The sequence below is a fragment of the Gossypium hirsutum genome, chromosome A09, assembly GCF_007990345.1.
Source record: "Gossypium hirsutum isolate 1008001.06 chromosome A09, Gossypium_hirsutum_v2.1, whole genome shotgun sequence".
In the NCBI taxonomy this organism is placed as follows: domain Eukaryota; kingdom Viridiplantae; phylum Streptophyta; class Magnoliopsida; order Malvales; family Malvaceae; genus Gossypium; species Gossypium hirsutum.
The window spans coordinates 50,754,523-50,780,366 of record NC_053432.1 but is presented as its reverse complement, the minus strand read 5'-3'; positions in this window follow the sequence as shown (position 1 = coordinate 50,780,366).

The following is a 25,844-nucleotide window of genomic DNA, read 5'->3' as shown; positions in this document are numbered from 1 at the left end:
AGTGTCTCCATGGAAGAAAGTCCTTAGATTTGGACGAAAGGGCAAGTTAAGTCCGCGTTTTATTGGACCGTATGAAATAATTGAAAAAGTTGGACCGGTAGCATATCGGCTAGCGTTACCACCCGAATTAGAGAAGATTCATGATGTGTTTCACGTATCTATGTTACGTCGGTATCGTTCGGATCCTTCACATATAATTTCACCGACAGAAATTGAACTGCGACCGGATATGACTTATGAAGAAGAACCGATTAAGATTTTAGCTCGAGAAGTCAAACAACTAAGAAATAAAAGTGTTGCACTTGTGAAAGTGTTGTGGCAAAAGCATGGGGTAGAAGAGACTACATGGGAACCTGAAGAAACTATGAGAAACCAATACCCACACCTGTTTACCAGTAAGATTTTCGAGGACGAAAATCCTTAAAAGGGGGGAGAGTTGTAATATCCTGAATTAGGGCTTAATCGGAATAGTGGTTTTGTGACCAGAAATCCGAGATAGTAATAATTATTTTACAATGATTTTGATGTTTATGATATGATTTCATGATTGTGTGAAAATTTCGTGATGAAATTCTATGCCTAAAGTGCTTAAATTGAAAGTAGGGACTAAATCGAATAAGTTGCAAAACTTGCATTCTAGAAGTTTTTAGTATGAAATTGTTTTGGAATATTAATGAGGAGGTCTTAAATATAAATTTGACCAATTTTAAGTTCATGGACAAAATTAGGACATGGAAGGAATTTTTGGAAAGTTTAGTAGTAAGGGTATTTTGGTCATTTAGTTATTAAAATGAATTAAAAACAAAATTAAAAGCCAATTTTTGTCCATCTTCTTCATTAGGCCGAAATTTCAAGGGTTCTCCATAGCTAGGGTTTGTTTCAAGCTTCCAAGCTCCATAGTAAGTGATTCCAAGCCCTGTTTTTAATGTTCTTTACGTTTTTGGAATCCCGAAAGCTCGATTAAGCTTATGCTAGCAATAATTCAACCTAGGGTTTATATTTGGAAAAATACCCATAGGTGAAATTTGTGTATTTTGATGTTTTATGATAGAATATGAGGTTTTAAATTATGTTAGACAACTTGTGCTACTTGGTTTTGAGTGAAAACGAGTAAAAGGGCTTAATCGGCAAAAATACCTAATAGTCACAAGTATATGTTAGAGAGAGAATTTGATGTTGCCATAGAAGGGAAAAGTGATCAGCATGTTATAAAACAAAAGAATAAGGAATAAAGTTTAATTCCCGAGCCTAGGGGCAAAAGTGTAATTATGCAAAAGTTTAGGGGCAAAAGTGTAATTTTCCAAAGTTCGTATTAAATGCTGTTTTGATGAATGTATGTATTAAATAAGATTAATTTGGCATTATAGATCAAGAGAAACGAGATTCAAGTCGCGATTGAGGAAAAGAAAAGATTGTGGACTAAATTGCAAAATCTTTATATTTTGGTACCATGGTAAGTTCATGTGTAAATAATGTAGCATAATTGTTATTTTTATGTTATTGATGTTAATTATATGATACGCTGATTTTTAATCGTGAAATATTATGCTTTGTGGTTAATGTTGAGTAATATGCAAATTATGTTTACTACTTGATAAATATGAATTGCTACCAAGTATCGGTTCCGATATTCCATGGAAGACGACAAATATGAGATCGAAGGAAAAAGCCCGTTTGAACCTTAGGAATAGATTAGGATACAAGTGACATGTCACTAGGATAGTTGAGCATCCGAACTCGTTGAGTTGAGTCCGAGTTCACCTATGGATGCGAATGTCCGAACTCGTTGAGTTAAGTCCGAGTTCATGAGATGTAACTAGGCATCCGAACTCGTTGAGTTGAGTCTGAGTTCACTTATGGATGCGAACGCCCGAGCTCGTTGAGTTGAGTCCGAGTTCACTTAGGGGCGGGTTACATGATTTCTTGATTACATATGAGGCACTTATGTGCAAATTATCCGTGTATCCGAGTTGTATTCCGATGTGTTCAACGGGTGAAATTTCTAGTGAAATGGAAGAACACTTAAGATGCAAGTGACGTTTTCGTAAGTGTTGTGAAATGGACACTTTGGACAGGTATGTTCTTAACCCTCGGGTTGAAAATAGATACAACAACGATAAGGTGGTAAGATGATGAATGATGTTTAGAAATGTGATATATGTTTTGGTGATACCATGCTAAAGTTGTTTGGTATATTTGTATTGTTATGTTACTTGTTATTTACATATGAACTTACTAAGCATTTATGCTTACTCCCTCCTCTTTATTTACTGTAGTTTTGAACAAGCCAGCTCGGGAATCGGGACGGGTCGAAGATTCGATCACACTATCCAAAGGACTTTCATCTGGGTAAATGGCTTGTAAAACTTAAGTATGGCATGTATTGCAATATACTTATTTTGTGTAAATAGTTTTATGATATGGCCATGTTTGGTTGAGAAAATGTTTGATATTGATAAGTCATGGTGATGGCTAATTTAGATCATGTTTGATATCATGGAAGTTTAATAGGTTATCTAGTTCATAAAAATTCATGGAAAGATGAAACTTGCCTTAAAACAGAATATTGCTGCAGCAATGACATAAATTTGAAAAATCACTAAAAATAGTATAAATGGAACTAAATAATGAGTAAGTTATGAAATTTAAGCTTAATGAGTCTATTTTCATGTGGATTGAACAAAATAGGCATATAAATTATATTTTATGAAATATTTAAACTTTTGTGAAACAGGGCCAGAGTGATTTCTGGATCCCTTGTTTTGAGTTTAAAAATTCATAATAAATTTTAAAAAAATAATTATAAGTTTTTCTTTATATGTACAGATTCCTTATTGAGTCTAGTTTTAAGAAAAACAAACCTCGTAGTCATTGAAATTCTGTATAGAGAGATATCTGATTCGTAATACACAGATGTCAGAGTAGTCAAACCCTGAAACAGGGGAGACTTTAACTAATAAACTGTACAAATTGGCCCAACAAAAAAATTCTAGAAAAAAATTAGTAAATAGATATATGAGTCTAGATTTAGGGAAAATTTACAGATCTTGATTTCGAGTTTCGTAACTCGAGATATGATTTTTCTTGTAACTGTGATGCGGGTAGTTAGAAAGCTGTGAATGTAGAAACAAATGATTTGAAGTTCTTAATTTGATAAATTATGTTCGGTAACCCCTCAAGCTCGAATCCAGCGATGGTTTCGGGCGTGGGGGCGTTACAATATCAAAATCGTTGTTATAATAACAAACTAGATGACAATTATAGCTAACTAACTTGTAATCCAGCTAACCCCTAGCTTATTTAGCTCAGCTGTAATAGTCCAGTTTAGACCTTAGTCGAAATAGTAGTTTTGAGACCACAAATTCGAGCTAGAAAAATATTTAAATATTATTTTTTGTGCTTATGATATGTGAATTAGAATGTGTGAAAGTTTCGAATAAAAATTTAATTATTTGTGTGCTCAATTTGATAAAAAGACCTAATCGCATAAAATGTAAAAGTTGCTTGCTGTTTGGAAAAGTGCCTATTTGATTTGTCTTATTAAAAGAGAGGTCCTTATGATGCAATTAGACCATTGAACATATGAGTGGACATTAATGGCCTTGATATTAATGTTTTAAATGTTTATAATGCAATGGCAAAATTGGAAATTGATTAAATTGTTAATATTAATTAAAAAAAGTATGAAAATAAGCCATTATATGTTCATATAGCAGAAACTAGCAAAGAAAAAGAAGAAGAAAAAGAGTTTAGGGTTCGACACTTATTTTGCTTGATCAATGTATGTAATTTGCTCGGTTTTTGATAATTCTACGTGTTTTTGTGATCGTTGCTTGATATTCTATAAAGCCCATGCCTAATTTCTGATTTTGATGATGATTTTGAGTTATGAAATTGTTGATTTTGTAAGCTTTTTGAAGCTAGTTGATGGAAAATGAAAGATATGTTTTGGGTTAGTATATTTTGTCTTTGAATTTTTGATGAACTTGAGTAATTTGAACTAAATAGTAAAAAAGAGATTTTGAGGGACTAAATTATGAAATAAATGAAATATGTGGGCTTGTATGAGCTATATGAAAATTCGGCTAAGCTTGTGTAAAAGGAAATTTCAAGTATTTTGTGATTTTGTGAATTAGGGACTAAAGTGTTAAAATATGAAAATGTGAGGGCTATTTTATAAAAGGCCCTAAATATGTGTTTTTGGATTGTTTTGAATGAATGTGAGTTTGAATAAGTTAAATTTGAATTTATTAGATCAAGAACAAAAGAAAACATAATTAGATCGGAGAAAATCGAAAGTTGTCGAGTAGCCGATCTTATTTATTCGAATCCGTATGAGGTAAGTCGATATACAAATAAATATATTTTGAATTGAATTATTATTTATTATATGCTTTGAACAATGTTAAATGATTATATGTGTTGAAAATGAGATATTCGAGAAAGTATCGATAAAGTTTCGACGTTCGAAAAGCCCCGTACGAACCTTAGGAATAGTTAGGATACATATGTCATGACATAGGATCCGATATGTGTTATCATGTAAGACTATGTCTGGGACGTTGGCATCAAATTATGATTTCCGTGTAAGACCATGTCTGGAACATCACCATCGTATTTGATTTCGTGTAAGACCCTGTCTAGGACAGTGGCATCAATAATTGATTACATGTAAGACCATGTCTGGGATGTTGGCATTGTATGTGCTTTCCGAGCTATCCGCGATCATTATGATTCTGAACAGTTCAACGGGCATTTCGAGAAAATGAATGACTATGTGAATATGTATCCGATTCAGGTACATTTGAATTGTATACTGTGATAGAGAATGAAAGGTAAGTATATGTGCAAATAGTGATATATGATCTAAATATGTGAATTTATGCTATAAGAGCAAATGAATTGAGATTATGTGATATGAATATGAACAAGAGGTTGGTAGTAATATTTGGCAACAAAGTATATATAATTTGATAATGTTTTCATGTTCTGAATGATAAGTTTATTTGTATATGGCTTACTAAGCTTTTGAAAGCTTATTTTGTGTGTGGTTGAATTGTTTTATAGATATCGTAGCTATCGGGAGCTCGGGAATCATCAAGGATCATCACCACACTATCGAACTATATTTTGGTACCTTTTAAAAGTGTAAATATTGAAGTATGGAATGTATAGGCTAGAAGTATGTGGATAAATTTTGTAACGTATATATCATGCCATGTGATATGGCTAGTTTGTGTTTGAACTTATGGTTTGATATTGATATGTGATATGTGATGCAAATGTGCCATTGTGATGTGCTTTTGGTTGGCCCAAGGGAATGGTCAATTTGGTAAGTTTTGGTATGTGTATATTTTAGAATTTGGTAAGGTTTTGGCATGAGATTTGATCATATGATTAAAGATTATGAAACCATATGTTTTGGTATGTTTTTTATTTATGGAATGACATGAATTGATAGATGATATGAACATTTATGGCATGATTAGTGTATGTTTTGGTATTGAAATTGGCTGAAATTATAGTGCAAATGTGCTTGGTTTAATGCTTGTAGGTTTGACCCAAATTGGGTGGCAATTTGGCCTTGCAAATGGCCTATTTTTGCCCACACAGGTGTGTGTCTCAGTCGTATTGCTTGAGGGTCATTTCTAAATGAGCCTGGGTAGACTACATAGTCGCACACATGGGCGTGTGCTAGGCCGTGTGGCCAAGTCAGTTTCGACCATGGGCTAGACACACGGGCATGTGACTGGCCGTGTGACCTAAGTCAGTAGCCTCCCTAATTTTCACACGGCCTAGCACACTGGCGTGTCTTGTGGCCGTGTGGACAACTCAGTATGTATGCGCTGTTTTGACATTACCTAGACACACGGGTGTGTCTAAACCCGTCTGAATTATACGGCCTGTTCACACGGGCGTGTGACCTGTATAACTTTGAAAAATGTTTAAGTTTTGAAAAAAATTTGTATGAGCCCGATTTAGTCCCAACCCTTTTCTTAAGCATGTTTAAGGTCTCGTTGACCTATTTAAGGGACACTGTATTGATGTTTGATGTTTGATGTTTTGATATTTGTGAAATGAATGTTAAATGTTTCGATTTGTTCGGTAATGCATTTAACCCTAATCTGGTGACAGATACTGGTTAGGGGTGTTACATTAACTTTATTATCTTTTAAATACTTTAATACCTTTAAGTGGTGTAATAAATATAAGCTAATTTTCAAAACCAAACAAGTGACTAGTGTTAACTAGCATACAAAGAGGTGTACTACGTTATTAATACTTTTACCAAATAAGATGTAATCAAAATAAGGAAATCAAATGGTTATAAAACTTCAAGTGCATTCCTACCCCACCCCAATTATCAAATTTATAAAAAAATATTCATAAAGATTAAATAATAGGAAAAAACAAGATATATAAATAATAAGAAAAACAAGATATTCTAATGATATAATATTTTAAGATGGCATACTACACTTTCTATAATTAGAAATGTGATTGTTTGAAAAGTAGAACTTGAAGATTTGGTATACATGATGAAGTTTATTAAAAGAATGAGAAAGTTTATTGACACACTTGATTTATTAAACACCTTAGGAATGTGATAACAAAATTTAAAATTACTCTTATAAAATAAAATACATATTTAATTAATTTAATAATTTTAATGATATTTATTGTTAAAAATATGTGAATTAAATTTTTTTATTTTAATATCTACACGCAAATTTTAAGTCAAAATACGACCTAAAAAATTGGAAGTAAAATAAAAAATTTTAATTATAAAATTATGTTATAATCTTCATTTAAGTCCTTTGATTCTTTTCTTCAATAAAGTTTCGATCCAATGGTTGTCCCAACTTGATCTTGAATGGATGTGCTTTGCTACAAGGGTCATCAAGACCTGATACGAGAATGGGTTTGGAGAGAAGCTTGCTTGAGAATTTGATTTGATTTGGGCTTTAGGGTCTTTGTGACTTGATCTTGAATAAATGAATTCCGCTTCATATATATGTTCTAGAGAGTTTCTTTCTTGATATTACTTCAGATTTGATTGAATGGTCTTCAAGACTTGATATTGGGTTAATGAGATTCACTTTAAGAGTCATCAAGGCTTGATCTCGTGTTGATGCAATTGAATTAAAAAGAGCTTTGATCCATGGGTCTTTGAGATTTGATCTTGGACGGTTGATTCCACTTCAAGGGCCACCTAGAATTGATCTTGAAGAACAAGTTTAGCCTCTTTTCTATTGGTTGAACAAGATAGGAGAATAGTTTGGTTCATAATTGATGTGCTGTTTTTCAGAATTTCTTTTAAGTTTCTTGATTTCTTTAGAGGTTTATTGAAATTTTGTTGAATGCATCTAGTCTTCAAAATTTTCTCATCAAGCTTCAATTTTTTAAACTAAGGAACTTTGAATGGCTTCGAGGTAATCCCTTTTTATAGCATCTGTTAGTAAATAAGGTGAGTTTTTGTAGCATATAATTTTTTCATTTGAGTGGCTTGCAAGTTTTAAACTCTTTTATTTATTATTTATCTTAGATTAACTTAAATTGATTAGAGATAAAATAGTCTATAAATAATATGATATCTTTATAAAAAAAGTTTTTAAAAAATTTTAATATCTTGATTTATCTTTTACTAATTAATTTAATTTCAAAAAAGATAAATAATAATAAAAGATGATGAATTTTGATTTGTCTATGATTTTTTCTTCTTTTACGAATTAATGTTGAATTATTTATCTTAAATAAAAATAAAAAGGTTACATTTATCTTAAAATGAATGCATGATTGAAGTGAAAAATAAATTTAAAATATTTAAAATACATTTAACCAAAAAAGTATCCTTATTTAAAATTAGGATAAATTATACCATTAGTCACTAAATTATTAGAATATTTTCGATTTCATCATTTAACTATAAAAATTTTCAGATTTGTCACTAACACTTTTTATGAGTTTTGTTTTTGTCATCATTTGTTAAATATTTAACGGAAATTTAATCCTCTATATTTACTAGTTCTATCAATTTGATCCTTAGATACATTTTCACTATCAATCGAAATTATAAACACATAAAATGTCAAATACCACATAAAAATAAAAGATTGCAATTGTACCCAAAGAAGTACTTTAATAAAAGAGAATGATATATACTAATTTCTGCAATGGTGATGTTGGGTAACTTGGATAGGGAATGTTACCAATAATATGTGTAAAATGAATTTCTTTTTATTAGAACAGTAACAATTTTTTAAAGATGTTAAAAGTAAAATTATAATTGAATTGTATTTCAGAATAAATTTGAAGTTAAACTAAAATAAAATATGGAGACAAACAAACATATTGTTAAACTACATATTTTATAATATATGTAATTTTGTCTTTGATGTTAGTTTAAAAAAAATAATACAAATTTATATTTTAATCAAAATTAGAGAAATTCAAACCTTTAAAATAATGAACTTTAATGGCAACACTGTCTTTAATTTATAAAAAGTAACATGTATTTTGAGTTTGTGGGGTTTTAAAAAATTAATATGTAATTTTTTAAAATATTTATCTTTTTAATATTTTATTATATTTTTATAAAATATTTATTAACCTTAATTTTATTTATGAAATCTAAAAATTTCACTACCAAGAGGTCTAACAAGTTATTGTATAGTACTTTTTTGGTTTTCATATGTTAAATTTGTTAATTACAATAATTAGAGAATAGGGAGTTTGTAAACTATTTGTTAAATTGTTAAGTATTATGTGTGGTAACACCTGAGATCCAGACTAGGTGAATCAGGTTAGGTTGAGTGCATTACACCATATAACAAAATGCATGAATTATTTGTTAGCTTAGGGTGGAATCAGGCCACTGAAAATGGTGAATGTGGTGCTAAGGCATAAAGAAGTAACTTTATTAGTAGCTGGGCAAAGGGAACACCCTATGAGAGTGGGAAGAAGAAACTTTGAATGTGGCCCAAGAATGGGAGGTATGATGCTAGCAAGCTTTCTGCTTGAGTAAAAAATGAAAGCAATAAGAAGAGAAATATATTAGTGTATTGGAAAGCTTAGAAATGGTTCACCTTTTCAGTATTCCCACGTTCCATTAACTATATAGATCGCATTGGAGTTGATCTTGGATTCCTTCAAGCTGCCAAAAGAAACTTTTTACAAAATGGAAAACTAGAGGGTCCATTTATATTAGTACAATAGCTACATGATGATTATGAGAGCCTTTAATGCCTTCAAATGCAATTTGTTCTCTAAAAAGTTGCAAAAACAAGCTAACAGTTGGTCCCTAACACTCTTGGTTAGATCTATTGGCGGCTTCAATGAGCTAGCTTGCCAGTTTGAGGGCTACCACTTCATTAATATCATTAGGAAAAAGAACTTGAACATTCCCTTTAACACCAAGTAAGAATAAAGTGAAAGTTTGTGAGAATATATCTAAGGATCCATTGTCCCCACTAAGGGAATTAAGACCTTAATGGATGTATAACACCCCCAACTCGTATCCCTCGCTGGAATCGGGTTACGGAGTATTACCAGAGTTTACAGATCAAATAGACAGAAATTTCAAACATTTCATATCAACAAAACAAGTCATCAAAGCATCGTTTTAATCCAAATTATAAACATATCAAATCAAAATCAATTTTTCCTAGTTCATGAGCACTTAAACATAGAATTAAATTCACATGCACCTATCTAGAGTTAGTTCAATTTACCATGACATAATATGGCTTCAAAAAAAACACATATTTATATGTATAAAACCAACCAAAATTAAACTTATAACCACATTTACAATCAAACTACAAAAAAACTATTATTTAGAAACCCTAGGTACATGTCGATACGAAGGATAAACATCACCACATTTGAGTTTGGGATCGTTGTTGGATGCTGAATCGCCGATCAAAATTAAGTACCTAACCTGCACATGAAAAACAAAACCGTACGCTAAGTAAAACTCAGTGGTATTTCTATAATCCGAATATTTAAAGACAAGAAATTACAAAAATATAATTGAAATATAAACACATATTAATATTTAAATATTACAACAACCATATCATATTTCATTTGTTTCACAAATATCTCAATTCTCATACTTGCTATATAAATAGCTTTTCACAATTTATTTCACATTTCATTATACAATTGGATTATCCATTCCATATTCATTTCAAGAGTATATAACTCATACATTCCACATATTTGTAACATATTTCACATTTTATTTTTCAATTCACTATTTCACTTCTATTTCTCATACCATGCCATTTCAATATCAATGATAAAACTTTATTATTCATTTACCCCTATTAACACGACTCGGACTCGGACGGATACACAGATCCAACCAAAACACACCAATTTGGCACCTAGTGCCTCATTGGATAATTTGAAGTAATAATTTGACACCTAGTTTCTCATCAGCTAAACCGAAGTAAATTGGCACCCAGTGCCTCATCGAATTAATCTGAAGTAGTAAATCGACACCTAGTGTCTCATCAACTCGAAGTTGAAGAAATCCCTAAATTCTTCCAATCCTATGGCATGCCATCTATATCTGACTCAGCCCGATACAGTTAATAAGGTTGCAATTCACTTTTCCAATACAACCAATACTCATTTCAATTCAAAGAATCAATATATTCAATATATATATACCAATTCATTTCAATCAATATAAATTCAATAAATTCATCACATAACAAATCAATCCATTTCAATTCCAAAACACAATAATTCTCACCTCAGCACTTGCCATATATATAAAATTGAATTATGACAATTAACAACTAAGTTCGGATTATAGAAATACAAACCAGGAATTCTGAGCTATTCCTCGTCGACTTTATCTTTCCCTTTTTTAATCGAGGATTCCGGTATGACGTTAGCTGTGGAAGTAAAACAATTAAAATTTATCAGTACAATACAATTTAAATTTCATATTGAATATTTCAACTTTTTACTCAACATTTGTCTAAATTCCAATTTAGTCCCTAAACCGAGACTAATTTTATTTCTTCACAATCAATTCTATATTTTTATTCAATTTCCACTTTAAACTAGATTTAACTCTCTAATTTCACTTAAATCCTTAAATTTCAAAATTTTCACAATTTAGTCCCTATTCCGCAAAATTTATAATCTATTCTACAATTCAATCCTTTTCATTTCTAATTTGAAAATCTATTGAAAATCTATCAATTTTGTCCCTAATACTAAAATTATTCAACATAAACAACATTTAAAAACTCAATAATTTCTAAAATTTTGACATTGGTCGAGTAGTATTTAACACTAGGAATCCAAAAACATAAAAATTACAAAAAATGAGACTAAATTAACTAACCAATTGAACTTGAAAACTTTTAAAGCCCTTAGCCCTTCGTTTCATTCTTTTTCCCTTTTCTCTCTTTGTCTTTCTGTTTTTCACTTTGGCTTTCTTTTTTTTTCTATTTCTTCTATTACTTATTTATTTTATTATTATTATAATATAATATATATACTTGCATATTAAGTAAATATATTTTATACAATATATATTATATTACAACTTATGTTGCCTCAACTAAAGGCAATGGCATAATTGCTTCTTTAGTCCCTTTAATTTTTCTTTAATCTATAATTAAACTTTCACCTCTTATGCAATTTAGTCCTTATACCTATTTACACCTAATTCAAGCAAATTCACTTAACCAAAACCTAATTAACTACACAACTAATTCAAAAATATTTTTAATAAATAATTATAAGTCCAATTTACAGGAATACAGTCTCAGGAATGCACTTTTTTAATTTGGTCCTTTTTAATTAATTAACTATCGAAATGTTAAAATTTCTTAATGAAACTTTAATACCACCTTAATGACACTCCGTAAATATTTATAAAAATATTTACGGCTTAGCTTATAAAAAGAAGGCCCCGATACCTCATTTTCTAAAACCACTCGAACTTAATAAATCACTTGTATAACATAAATTATCAAATCAAAAACCTTTTTAAAAATCACACTTGTCTTGTAAAGATTAAATAATAATATTTATGAACTTACTTGTTGAATTTGGTGGTTTCGAAACCACTGTTTCTGACACCACTGAAAAATGGGCTGTTATAGGATGACTGGGTGATTCAAACCTTCACTGTTGGAGTGTCTCACAAGCATTTGATGTATAAGCTAATGGAGAACTTGCTAGATAAATTACTCTATGTATGAGAAAGTACACCACAATACTGATATTGTAGAATCGGGTGCTTTTACCCATGTGCTTGGAGACTCTAGTTAAGACAAAAATTATGGGTTTATATGAAGGGGATACCATTTTCTGGACTGAAAAGCCCAAGAAGAATCATACAGAGGATCAGTAAAGGAACAACACCTATGGGTTTATATAAAGGGGATACCATTTTCTGGGCAATCTTAAAACATAAAGCAATCATTAGTGTGAAAAAATAAATTTTAAAGGAGGAATGAGCTTTCTTATTATAGATTTCAAGGATACACACCATTCAACACATCCACTACACATATTTTGAACCATGTCTCTAAGGAGGGAGTATTGGGGGATCTAATGCCCATGAAACCTTCACCCACCAAATGACAATCAATAAAAATATGCAAATACCATAGAGAAGTGGGACATAAAATAAAAAAAAATGTATAGATTTGATGAATGCTATAGAAGGATCTGTAAGGAAAGGGTAATTACAAAGGTCATAGAAATACATTACAGATAAATAGGGCCTCAAGAAGAAGAAAGACCAAGGAAAAGAGAGAGGGAGTAGATAAACAATACAAGGAACCATTAACATAATAATAAATAACATAAAAATGAGCTACCTTGAATTCACGAAGGAAAACTCATCTAGGGAGCATTATGTCAATTAAAGAATGCTTAGAGAGATCAAAAGATGAAATAATTATAATATATTTTATAAATAAAATCGACAAAATGGATGTGGTTAACTATGATTGAAATGATCCATTGGTAAAAAAAACCACCATTTTTAATAAAATATTCAAGAGAATTTTGATGGATAATGGTAGCATTTTTGAAGTACTACATTGGGACATGAATTCTGCCACTAGGGAAAATAAAAAGCATCTGTCTCTAACAAAAAAAGGGAGGGTAAGGTAATGCAGATTTCTACCACAATTCCATAGCAAGAAATGGCACTTTTGAAAGAAACACTAAGACACGCGGATTTTGCTTGGATGGTAGTAGATATGCCAAGAATAGGTCTTAAGGTAATAGGGAATTCATAGAAGGTCAACTTCAATGGTAAGATAGTTTGACCAAAAAAAAAAGGTGAAGTTTGCTCTTGATAAGATAACGATGGCAAAAGAAGAGGTCCAAAAATTATTTGCCGCTAACTTTAGTAAAAAAATCACATACCTAAAATGGTTGGAAAACTTGGTAATGGTAAAAATAACCAAATGGAAAATGTGTGTCGATTTCATCAACCTCAACAAATCTTTCTTAGAGGATATCTTTCCTTTCCTGAGCACTAACCAAATAGTATATACCTCAACAAGGCATAAATACCTAAGCTCTTCGAATGCCTTGTAAGGGAATAATCAAATTCTCTTAGAGCATGAAGACTAGGAGAAAACCATTTTTTACCATGGAAGAAGGTTTAATTTGTACAAGGCCATACCTTTTAGGTTAAAAGATGCCAGAGTAATAAACCAACACCTCATAAATCCAGTATATAAAAAAAATTGAAATGTCTATTGAGGTTTATGTGAATGATATGTTGGTAAACAACACATCCAAGGAACAATATGTGAAGGGTCTAGTTAAAGTCTTAATCATTCTCAAGAGGTATGATTTGGGATTAAATCCTGTCAAATGCACCTTCATAGTTGGCGTAAGAAAGTTCTCAATGTTTATGGTCTCGCAAAGAGGGATAAAGGCAAATCTTGAAAATATTAAGGATCCTCCTAAAAATATGAATAGTATTCAAAGGTAGGCTAGTTGTACTCAATAAGTTCATTTAAAAATTGGTAGTCAAGTGCCTTTCTTATTTTAGGGCCTTAAAAAGCAACCATATATGAATTGAATGACACCTACAAGAGTATTTGAAGAAAACGGAGGCACCGTGGATTGTTTCCATTATTAATTTCACCTTTACTTGGTGATCATTTAAATTTGTGCCTCACACATAACATGAAATCATTAATATTATATTGGATAAAAATGAGTAGTTACGCCAAAGGCCAGTCTATTATATAAGTAGGTTGTTGTGGAATGACAAACTCAACTACATCCAAGTAAAGAAAGTGATAGATACATAAGCTTCGCTAATGCTTTTGGACACATCTTGTTTACATGTTTTATGATCAACCTTTGACATGTTTTATGATCAACCTTTGAAGGATATCTTAGAGAAGGTAAGAAAAATTGGAAGATTAATTAAGTGAAAAATCAAACTTAGTTAGTTTGGGCTGGAATTCCAGCCTAAAAAAGCAATCAAAGCTTAGGTCTTGGTTGACATCATAATGGAATGTTCTTTTCAGCCAAACCTGCTCAAAGAACTAAATTAGACTCTCAAGCCCTAAAAGAGGTGCATTTGGAAGAAGCAAGTGTTGATAGAAAGAATGTAAATGTGGGACATATGCCAGACATAGAAGTATGAGAATTATTTTTTGACGGGTCAAAGGAAAAGATAGGATCAGGTGCAAGCATCACGCTAATAAACCTTGGAGGGCATGAATTGTAGTAAGGGTTAACATTTGATTTTGTTGTGTCTAATAATGTTGCGGAGTATGAAATCTTACTCTCAGGATTAGAGTTTGTTCTAAGGTTGTGGGTAAATAATTTATGTACTTTTAAAAATTCTTAATTGGTGGCAAAACACTTGAAAAGGAAGTATAAGGTGCGTGATCAATAATTAGGAAAATATTGCAGGAGTGTCACCTCCTTAATAATGAAGTATGATTAAGTGGATATGTAAATTATCTTCAAGGGTATAAAACAAAAGCAAACACTCTAGATCAACTCACATGCACGATCAAAATTAAATAGTAAGGAAAAATTTTAATGAAATACATGAAATTTCCTTGCTCTGAAGCTCATGTCCATACCCTACCCACTATTGATGAGCCAACTTGCAATAGGCCCATTAAAAAATATTTGGAAAGTAAGACATCCTTGAAGATCTACAATAAGTAACCAAGGTGGAAAATAGAACCAAGTAATACACCTTGATTCGAGGGATCATGCCAATAAAACCTCTTCAAGTAATTTATAGCCTAATTGCTTTTTTTAAAATCAGAAAATGACATCATAGCCTATTCCCCATTGCCATAACCTAAATTTTTTTTATCATTGTAGCTATGGAATATTTTATCAAATGGATTCAGAGTGATGCCCTTGCCACCATTATGGAGAAATAAGTGTATAATTTCCTTTGGCAACAGATAGTCTATAGTTTTGGGATGCTCATGCTTCTCATTATTGATAATTGAGCCTATTTTTGGAATAAATTTGAAGTTTTTTATTCTAACCTCAATATATCTTCCTCCTATAACTTTGTTAAAATGCCTCAAAGGTAACTAATAAGAGAATCCTTATAGGATTGAAAAAGAAAGTGGACAAATTAAAAGGGTCCTCGGTACAAGAACTTCTAAGCATATTGTGGGCAATTAGGATAATGTTGCATATGAGGATAAGATAGGTTCCATTCAATATTGCGTATGTTTTTAAGGTCATTATACTACTAGAAATCAGTGTTAGCATGCATAGGACTACCTATTTCTAAGAACAAGAAAAAGAAGAGGCATTAGGTACTAATTGAGATATCATAGAGGAGGTTAGAGAAATAATCATAATGAAGCTAATCACTTCATCCTAGAAAATAACTAGATGCTACAATGCTAAGGTATACAACTAACAACTCTAAGTAAGTGACTTGGTGATGCATAACACGAACGCTAAAGTCCTACAAGGTGAAGCTGGGAAATGATTAGGAATTGGAAAGGACCTTACATGATTACTCAAAAGGTAAGATATGGAATGTACAAATTAGAATGGTTCTTAAGGAAATTTCCCCATTAGGTGAGGCCTCGCAAGGCCCTAGTGTCGCTTCTGGTGTAGGCTTTGTGAGGCCCTCAATGCTATTCTTTGGTGAAGCCTTTTAAGGCTCTATTTCTGATTGGATGAGGCCTCCTAAGGCTTTAACTCATTAAAAGTGGCTACCAATGAATCATCTCTCTAATAATGACCTTTTAAGTTCCTAATGCCGGTTTTAGCGTAGGCCTTTTCAAGGACCCAATGTCATTTTTGGCGGAGCCTCTTAAGGCACTAGTTCTGCTTCTAGAGTAAGCCTTTCTAATGGCCCTAATGATTTTTTTTGTGAAGCTTCCTAAAGCTCTAATGTTCCATCAGGTGCGGCCTTTTAAAGTCCCAACGCACTCAAAAGTGTCTATTAGCAAAGCAACTCCCCCTTAATGGCGTTTTATGGCCCTAATTCCACTTTCATCGTATGCCTTCTGACGGTCCCAGTGCCATTTTGAATAAAGCTTCTTAAATCTTTAGTGCATCATCGGTAGAAGCTTTTTAAGGACCCAACTCACTAAAAAGTGATTGTCAGACCCACTAAGCATAACCTTATAAGACTTTCAAAAATAATGCCAACCAGGTAAGAAGTATTTTTAAACAAGTCACAATGCTAAAATAATATTATGTTTATAGAAAAGAGTAAGATCACATAAATATGAAGTAGGAAAATAAAGATAGGTAGAGAAATACAAATACAAATTGGAAAAATAATAGCATTTATATATACTAGGAATAGCATATTTGGCGAAAGATAAAATACATTAGAAAAAAGATAAAACACTAAAGAACATGAGGATCTAATGGAGGAAGAGTAGCCATGGCACTATATGTATTAGTGGTATGAAGATTTGTCACATTTTTTTGTTGAAGTCACCATCTTCAAGAGGATCTTCAACAGTTGGCGAAGTAGAAGGAACAATGTTAAGCATCATATAATCTAGAGTCTCTTTCTTTCAATTCTCCTACACCTCGCTAGTGGGGTTGTATATATTGGTAGACTATGGTATAGCTTTGACCACTACAAAGCAAATGCTAGAGAAGTTGAAGGGCCTATGGAATATTTTGAACACAAGTCAACATCACAGCTTGAACATGGACAATTTTCTAAGTAAGCTATTTTTGTGCTTTCTCCTAAATAGCATCTATGACCTGGCAATGGTCTTTTTCTAACTTGGTATCCTTTTTTAATTTTACCTTTTTGATGCAACCAACTATTCTAAAAGCTTTGGTAGACCCTCCTATTTGTTTTCAACAACAACCTCAACTTTAAGGAATTTTGTATCAACCATTACCATCATTAGTAATGCCTTAAATAATGAAACTCCTCTTGAAGTAAAGGTTTTGATTGGTTGGATATTAAAGTGCAACATTATTATCTTTACAATTGGTTTCTGTTAGAGTGTACTATGCTCGAGGATTTAGAAGAAAGCAATCATGTAACACCCCGAATTTGGGCCTAGAAGTATTGGGCCTTGAGTGGGGGTCCGTAAGGAGGTTGTATATAGGTATTTAATTGCGTAATGAAATGAAACAATTAAATGTTTACTTTAGTGGTTAATGGATTTGAGAAGTGTTGGAGAAATCTTGGGTTCAAACTTAGGCTTTAGCAAAAATTTTGGTATTAAGTGAAAAAAACCTGGATGCTTGGATGAGGGCCTTTTAAATTATTGTGTTAAATAAATGACATAAGGAGCAATGTGGTCTAGTGGAAGTGGCGTAATTAAGGTTGTATGGGAGCTTGGGTTCAAGCCTTGGCTCTTGCAATTTATTCTGTTTTTTTTAAGGGAACCTGGACTTTGGCCTTTAGACCTTATAATTAATTGGGGATAAAATATGACACAAAAAGATCCTGTGGTGAAGTGGCAAGGTGGCATCATAGAGTTGGCAAGGAGGTCCAGGGTTCGAAACTCATGGCAATCAAAGAGCATTTATTTTGCTAACAGGGGGCGGCAAGAGTTGGTGTTGAATTGAAACTCTGATGTCGGAAGGATCCCACATCGGGAAGCTAACATAAGAGTGGATGCGAAGTTGGCTTTAAAGAGAGAGAAACATGAGGAGAGTAAAAGTACCTTTCTTGGCTGATCCCTTTCGCTGTATGGCGTGCTCGTTTGGGTTGGGCGTCGGCTAAGAGTGCTCAGAGCGTGGATTAACTCTAGTCTCCTATCAGGTGTGTATTTCTCACTACTCTAGCTGTAGGATGGCTACTTCGGGCCATGTGGGCCCAATGGGCCTACGGGCCCAATTGGATAAGCTTGTTTGATTGTGTAGTAAATATTGGACTAGGCTAGGTGAATCTCATATTTGTGGCTAGATTTGGGCTAAAAGGGCCACATGAGTGTGTAGGCCCATTTGGGCCGAGAATAGGCTTTAGGCCCATTCGTATTGTTATCCCTGTTTAGAACACTTCAATTTACCAAATTACTAAAATGTCCTCAATTTGTAAAATTACCAAAGTACCCTCGATTTATAAAATTACCGTTTTACCCTCGATTTACAGAATTACCGTTTTACCCTCGATTTACAGAATTACCATTTTACCCTCAATTTATAGAATTATCGTTTTACCCTCTATTTATAGAATTACCGCTTTACCCTCGATTTACAAAATTACTAAAATACCCTTGGTTTACAAAATTACCAAAATACCCCTAGTTTGTAAAATTACCAAAATACCACTGGTTTGTGAAATTACCGAAATACCCTCAATTTTTAAAATCACGAAAATACTCTTGATTTACAAAATTATAGAAATACCCTTGACTTTTTAAAAATTATAGAAATACCATTGGTTTACAAAATTACTGAAATACCATTGGTTTGTAGATTTACCAAAACACCCTTGTAGGATGAGATGACTAAAATACCCCTAATAGGTAAAAAGACCGTAAAGCTGCTGTAGGGTAAAGTGACCGTAATACCCCTGTATGGTAAAATGACGAATATGCCCTTATGTTTCGTATGATTGATGTGCTTAGGATTTACATATAATGATATTGGATTAGTTAAGTTTGAGTGATAGGTGGTGGTTATCGTAGGTGATTGATTTTGGAAACGTTTCAACTTCAACCCATAACAGGTGTGTAATAACGCTCGCAGTAGCTTAGATTAATATTCGCCAAAAAGCCAAAATGCTAAAATTCCGGCATTTCGGGAACTTGTGATTTTGTCTTTGCTTAAAGATGCGATAGATACGATATGATCGGTGTTTGGATCGATGGAACGGGTAAGAACTCAATTTTGTGCACGATGGTAAGTTAGGCCTCAATGGGCAGGAATTGCGCCAAATAGGCTTTTGGGCCCATTTGGGTAAAATTGATAGAAAATGGAATTTGGAAAAGTTGTATGTTAACGCGGTTAGTATTGTTGTAAAATTTGGGTTAAGCAGGCTTAGTGGGCTAAATCAGCATTCGTAGGGCCCATTAGGGGTTTTGGGCCCAAAAGCCCGAATTTGATAAGTGGGTTAAAGATCATTGTTTAAACACTCGGAAATATTGAAAACTGTAATGAACATGAAAAACCCTGATTTTTGGTAAAATTATGAAAATACCCTTCTAATATGAAAAATGACTGTTTTGCCCTTGTGGGCAAGTGATTGACTTGGACTGTGTGGTTGACGGATTTGATTGTGAATATATGTTGGTGATATGAATGACTTGACTGTGACTTTTTGATTCAAATATGGGCATGACATTCTGTATACATGACATATTGCATGGGATATGGGTTATATTGATGTAGGAAGTGCTAAAAGGGCTCTGCCCTAGTTTACCGAAAAGGGCTTTGCCCCAGTTTATCAGAAAGGGCTTTGCCCTAGTTATTAAAAGAGGCTAGGCCTCCAGTTATATGATAAAGCAGCTATGCTGCCAGTGGAGAGTTTGGTTGGGTGGGTTGAGTTATTCCCCACATGGAGAGCTTGGTTGGTACGGGTGGAGAGTAGCGGATGGTGGGTCGAGTAGTCTCCGAAATGGGCTTGCATACATTCATTGACATTACATGTGATATTGAAATGGGCTTGTATGCATTCATTGACATTACATATGATATTGAAATGGGCTTGCATACATCCATTGACATTACATGTGATATTGAAATGGGCCTAAAGGCCATACCATTTGCAGGAAAGGCTTCGGCCCAGTGATATGATTTATGAAAAGGTTTCAGCCCAATGATATGATTTATGAAAAGGCTTCGGCCCAGTGATATGATTTATCGAAAGGCTTCAGCCCAGTATATGTCAAGACTAAATAGGGCTTTGCCCAGATTGTACTGATACCGTGTTATTTACTGTTTGTTTGTTATTGGGGTTACACACTGAGTTTTCGTAAACTCACCCCGTTTCTAACTGTGCAGGTAATCCCTAAGCTTAGATGGTTTGAAGCTGCGAGGGACTCGAAGATGGCCACACTACTGTTTCTATTTTTTTTAATTGCAATAAGTAGCCGGTTTATTTCTTTATAAATTTTATCTTATTAATATTATTATTTGGTTTTGGGTTGTAATAAGGCCATTTTAATTATTTTTCTGGGATTATTTTATCTTATACCCTATATTTTTCTGATAACAATATGAGTTAGACCTAGGGCGCGTTTTTCCAAAATGATAATTGTTTTCAAAATAACGCAATGATACAATTAATCGGTTTATCAAAAATATCTACTTAAATGAATTCCAACACATTTTTCTCAAAACCTAACCTTGCACCAAAGTGTGGAAATAGTTGTGGGCATGTTTAGGATTAGATCCAATCAAGAGCTTGGTACTTAAGCAGCCTTCATGGCTCACCTCCTCTATTTCGGATAGCTACCTGGTGCACAGCTTCTATTCACTTTATTAACTTAGAAAAGACTATCTTTTAAAACACTGAAGGACGTTGAAAGAGGCATGGGTTTTCTTAAAAACTTCAATGTGACACGTCGGATCCGGCCATAACGTCTGGGCCGGGTTTGGGGTGTTACAAATCAACAAGAAGAGGCCTTCTCTAAGAAAAAGTTCCTTAATTTATGTGTTTCTTAATTTCTTTTTCTTTCTGCTTTGAGAACCCTTACCCATGACGATGATGTTCGTAGCACCCTCGTCCTGATCTGGCTCAAAGGTGTTGACAATAGGTAAGGATGCAATAATAAGAGCATTTTGGTCAACTAGCATCACGATAACACCATGAATTAGGATAGCCATAAATATACAGTAGACATAGCGACATCCGTAGCCAACATAATTTCTGGTGCGGATGATGAAAGAGGAGAAGGGTTAGTAGGTAGGGTATATGTAACCTGAATATGTGAAGTAGAACCAATAGCATTAGTAGCCATTTTCATCTTTAATGACCAAACCCTTTTGTCACCCACCTATTGCAAGCGTTGTTGGCAATCAAATCTATAGGATGTCATTCTTGCAAATAGTCAAAAAAGAATAAGTAGGTAAGGAATAAAACCAACACATTAATTCAAGTATTGAAAAACCCAATCGTTAAGGTTTCTATCGTAACATTAGTAACTAAAAGGCCCATTCCACCTTCGGGTGTAACAAGACTTAGCTTTGCCCCTATATAGTTGTCTATTATTTGGTAGTTAGTGTCCTTATCAGTAGGAAAAACCTCTCTAGGAGAGCTATCTTAGGTTTGGTGAGTCCCTTCGAAAATGGTAATCACCAAAGAAGTTGCGCTTCCATCTTTTACTTCTTTAATGCCTTTAAGACAATGAGCTTCGTCTTCTTTTTCTTAGGCAGAGCTTGTGTAGGGGCACTTGTATTTTTCCATTTTTTAAGGACTTATATTTTATAGCTTTGGTCTTATCCATTATCTTGATTAGCATGTGCCCCAAGTCATCAGAAGCTTCTACGAATGAACCTTCATCCTACATGGGCCAAGCCTTTAGATTTATTTGGCTTTTAGAAGTTTTCAACATCAATAAGGACCATGCTATTTGGAATCTTTCTTTCTAGGTAGTGAACCCAAATGAGGTTGGGCTTTAATAACTTATTAATTGAAAAGAAAGAGCCTAAGTTATAGATATTAAATTAGGCTTTGGTGAGGTCAAATTTGTGGTTGGGCTTTCCTACAATCTTTAAAGAATTGGACTCCTTCCTACACTAGGAAACAATTGTTAGATATATTGACCTTTCTCCTGATGCTTTATTTATTTGGCTTGTAGGTCCTTTATGTTGTTGAATGAAGCAAAGCCCATGCTGGCCCTACTTATGGAAAATATTGTGCAAGATTTAAATTTCAAAAATTGTAGAGGCATGTCTCATCTCCCTCGATACAACAATGTAGAAAGAGATTCAAAGATATACAATGGTTAGAATTTACCCATTTTGTTTCTTGTTACATCACTTAGCTAGTGCTTGCCCTTTTTAATAGAAAACTTATACTAATAATAGGGACCCTCAAACCCCATCAAGCGAATAACCTGTTGCATTTAAACCACAGTGGTAGTGCACGAGACGTGGTAGCTCATCATGACGAAAAAATATCATCCCCTCATACATTCCCCTTCAGTTTCCAAGATTTTACAAAAGGACCCATCATGGAGTAATGTAACCAGAAAACAAAATGAAAATAGAAATAAAGAAAACCCAAGATCTAAAATTGAAAGGAGGAGAAACTTATCAAAAGCAAAAAGCAAAATAACAATGTTTAAAAAATAGGGAAGAGTTAAAAGATATACTGACATAAGATGAAAAGACCAGGGAGCACGAAAATACCACCTAGAACAAAACTCTTGGAAGCAATATAATTTTTGGCTAGTCAAATGACACCATATCAAAAGTAAGGAATTATGCCCATTAAAGGGGCAATTTTAGAATTTTAAAAAAACCTCACAAGTAATTATTATATCCTAACATTGATATTTCAAATGATAGTAGTCTATGCTATAACCAACATTACATCACCCCGACATATATAAGTCTCTTAGTAGCTTACTTTATAAAATCCTCTTTGAGTATGGGGTATTTGTTATATTCCTATGCTAGAACATCTCTTACGCATTAAAAATAGATCCTACACCATTATAGCTACTCGGGGAAGCATCCCTGAAACATCCCCAAAGACAACCTTCACTTTGAGTCTCATCTCATTTAATGATCCTAACTTCCCAAGCTCACCAACCCTGGGAAACTCACATCTGATCCACTCCCTAGGCTTACCAACCTTTAAGAAGTTCATATCTAACACATACCCTAAATTGAGCTAAATATTAAACACTATAAGGAAGCCTGATAAAGAACATTGGACCAAGATCGTATTCAAGTTGTTCAACTTGAGAAAGAAAGATTTGAATCTGACCTGAAAAGAAGAAACCAAAAGATTTAGGGATAATAAGAAAAATAAAGAAAATAAGAAATTTAAGAATCAAAAGTAAATATTCAAAATAATAACTAAAAAAGGAAAAGATAGAATAAAAAGTGGAAGATGAATCAAATAAACTAACGAATATGATAGATTGATGGATAAGTTTTCAGTTGAATCCTTTGACGTATAAACCCTAACGAACTCTATTAATGACTCTAGTAAACCTTCTAATAAATAATCCTTGAAAAATTTAAGGAACTAAATCATAAGAAATCATTTTTATTAATGAATAGAAACAATTGTGTATCTACTGAAAAATGAAAAGACTTTTATTTAGGCTAGCTAAGTACATCCAAATAAAACTCTTAAGTATACTGGAACTTTAATTAATCTAAACAAGAAAAAGTTTTAAACTAAACTTTCTTGTTAACTAAGAAACATGAAACTCCTTAATAACTTAAACTGTATATATCCAAAGTTCGAAATAAATAATAAAATAATAAGACCTAATAAATACAATATTGGACTCATATATAATAAAAATTAAACCTAAAAATCAAACATAATATGATTTAAACTCAAATTAAAACCCCAAAACTCAATTTTTGTACTAATTTCGTCCAGATGTTCTACTTGCACAGTCTTCACTAAAATGATCATAACATGAGCTTCCGAACTCAAAATCAAGTGATTCAAAGTGCGTTTCAGAAGCTAAAAGATAAATCATCAAATTCTATGAGACATTTCAACCCAAAAATGTCTAGATCTCATCGAAAAATTCATCGCAAGTTTGTTGATTTTTCAAACTTTATAATTGGCAGCTTCGGTGAATGAAATTTAATAAATTTGACCCCATTTGTGCATGTATCCAAGTCACATCAGATAAGGGCCTAATACAAAAACTTTTCCATCTATAAATACCCCTTCCTCCAAAAAGAATGGTAGAAAACAAAAATTTACTATAAATCTGGTCTAATATTGCCTCAACCTTTTCTAACCACCCAACCAAATGCCTCTGTGCCCTATTCATGGTGTGAACCACTGTTGTGAACCACTCTCTACCAAGTGGCACTTCACACTGTATACAGTGCGAACTACCTTCATTGTAATGTTCAAGGTTTCTCTTCACAAATCATATTATGTGAATTACCTACATTATAATATTCAAGACCTTATATAACCTTGTTGTTTTAACAAACCTCTTAGATTTTTATTCTAATAATATATTATTAAGCCAAATATAACTTTTCATTGATTATTAATTAATAACTATATCTAATATTTAAGAGTTAATTGCATCAAGCATCCTCAAATTATGATTTAAATTAGTTCCGAAACTTCAAAGCGTTCTAATTATATCTCCAAGCTATTGATGTTATATCAATTAGATCATTCAATTATTGAAACTGTAAATTTAACCATTCAATGACATGTAATATCTTATGTGATATAATTAAAAATAAAAATTTTAAATAAATTTAAATGTCGTTACATAACTTTTAAAATTAAAAACTAAAAAAAATAAGAGAGTGAATGATAGTTTCTGCGAAAGTTTCAAAAACCTCAAAACTAAGATTTTTACAACATCTTTTTTTTTACAATATTTATTCTTCTTTAAAATTTTCATTTTAAATTATGTCATAAAAAATCTGATTTAACATATAGCGGTTAAATTAACAATTTTACTAATATAATGACTTAATTGATCTAATATCAATAGTTTAAGAATGTAATTAAATGGTTTGGAATGAATTGAGAATCATAGTTTAAGAATATATAATATAAAAAATTTAATATTTAAATATTAAATGATTTGATTGGTAAATGTAATTAAATAAAAAATCAAAATCTGACAACCTTGGAACCAATTTATTCAACAATTCGATGTAAGCATATATTTTTCGAGATTTCAAATTTGCTCAAACTTCAACTCTATTTGGGGAGGAAAAATGGGGTACCAAATTAATAATTATAGAGAAAGAAAAGAAAGGCGGAGAAAATAATAATGTTCAAAAAAGAAAAAGAAAAGGAAAAGGAAGATTGCCAATCATGACTAACATATGACAACATGAGATTATTATTATTTTTTCTTTCTTTTTTTAATTAAAAAAATAAAATAAACCAAATTTCCTTTGGGGCCTTTAATTTTGAGCCAAAGAAAGAACTGAAAATATAATGAACATTCACATGACACTCCATTAGTTATGATTGGTAATTCTACGAGTCAAATGTTAACATCCCAAACGTATATATCCAATAATTATTCTTCAAAAACTTAAAATCAATAAAAAGTTGAAAAGAAACACTATTCTTTAATAATTATTTCTAAAATAAATATTCAATACGTATATCCACAACTTTCCTTCTAATCCCAGACGTACAAGCTTATTGAAGAAACTCTTCATTACTTTGATGGTTTAAATCCTGTGTTTGATTAAGATATATTATTGAGAAAATTCATTTGTCAAAACAG